This window comes from Acyrthosiphon pisum, chromosome X, assembly GCF_005508785.2.
Source record: "Acyrthosiphon pisum isolate AL4f chromosome X, pea_aphid_22Mar2018_4r6ur, whole genome shotgun sequence".
Lineage (NCBI taxonomy): Eukaryota > Metazoa > Arthropoda > Insecta > Hemiptera > Aphididae > Acyrthosiphon > Acyrthosiphon pisum.
This window is the reverse complement of record NC_042493.1, coordinates 105,117,282-105,118,716: the sequence shown is the minus strand read 5'-3', so window position 1 is coordinate 105,118,716 and position 1,435 is coordinate 105,117,282.

Sequence of the window (1,435 nt, the reverse complement as noted above, 5' to 3'; positions counted from 1 at the left end):
TAGGACATCTTATGTGTGGCCCGTTCTTGGTTGAACATTAAACAGTCTGCTATTATATGTTTGACGGTTAACAAGGTTCCGCAGGTTTGACATATGGGGGGTTCCTCTCTTACCATCAGGAAGCCGTGAGTAATTCTGGTGTGACCAGTACGGAGTCTATTGAGAACAGTATCTTCTTTACGGTTGATGTTAGGGTTTGTCCAACGATGTATGTCTCTTTTTATTTCATTTAATTTGGTGTTTTGTAAGTTCCAAATTTTTTGCCATTTATATTTTGTGCGCTCATTTATGATTTTTTTTACGTCATCATATGACATTTTATTAATTAAGACAGTATCTTTGTTGTTGATGGCTGTTGAGGCGTGTTTGTCGGCTACTTTGTTGCCTATTATTCCCGAGTGTCCAGGTATCCACATGATGACTATGTTTTTACCTAGACCAGACGCTATGATGAGGTTGTTCAGAATCTTGGATGCAATATCACCGGAATTGAAAAGGTTCTGCAGGCTTCTTATCGTGCTTAATGAATCGCTAAGAATGATGAAATTCGAATGATCTTCTTGTAATATTGTCTCAATGGCCTAACAATGTGTAAGTGTTAACTTCTGAAGTTTTTTGTAAGGTAAGGTATGGTATTATAACATTTTTTAAATTTAGGTTTATTAATTTATTGACAATAAAACTCACATAATTATTGTAAAACCAATAAATTCATCGCTACCCGATTAAATATTGAAAAATATTATAATATAAAATAAATAATTAAATTGTCAAAAAGTAAAAATATTATAAAAAATTAAATTGTCAAAAAATCTAGATTCTGTTCGCTTTTGGTAATAATTGTAAAATATAAATGTAAAGCATAAAAAATATAAAATAGTTGTCTATAAATCACAAAAATATCGTCAATAATTAAAAAAAAAAAAAATATATTAATGATCTGGAATAGGACCAATCTGACATCTTATTATGTCACCATGTTCGTTAAGCTGCTCAATAGCTCTTCTCAACATATGAGTATTGGTGGCCCGTTCACTTCTAGAAGTTTGATCTCGGATCTAAATATAAAATAATATATAATGATTAGGTATGTATAATATGGTTTAATATATTAATAATTTATATTGTGTTAAAATATTTTAAAAAATATAAAGTAGGTACTGTTAGGTTTTTGTTGGCTTGTATAAATTCTACAAAGAATTGATTTTCTAAAATTCTGAGTTTCTCTATAAATAATAAAAAGTTATTAATATTTATATGTATTATTTATTTATATAGGTAGTTATTGTATACAAATTAGAAATTGGAGAAAAATCCAATACTTCAAGGTTCTTACGTAAAAAGTCCCAGATATTTGGGTGATTTCCAAAAAACCTTAATAACTGACTATGAAAGGACTCCAAGTAATTATTAGTCCTTATTTCACTACTGAAGA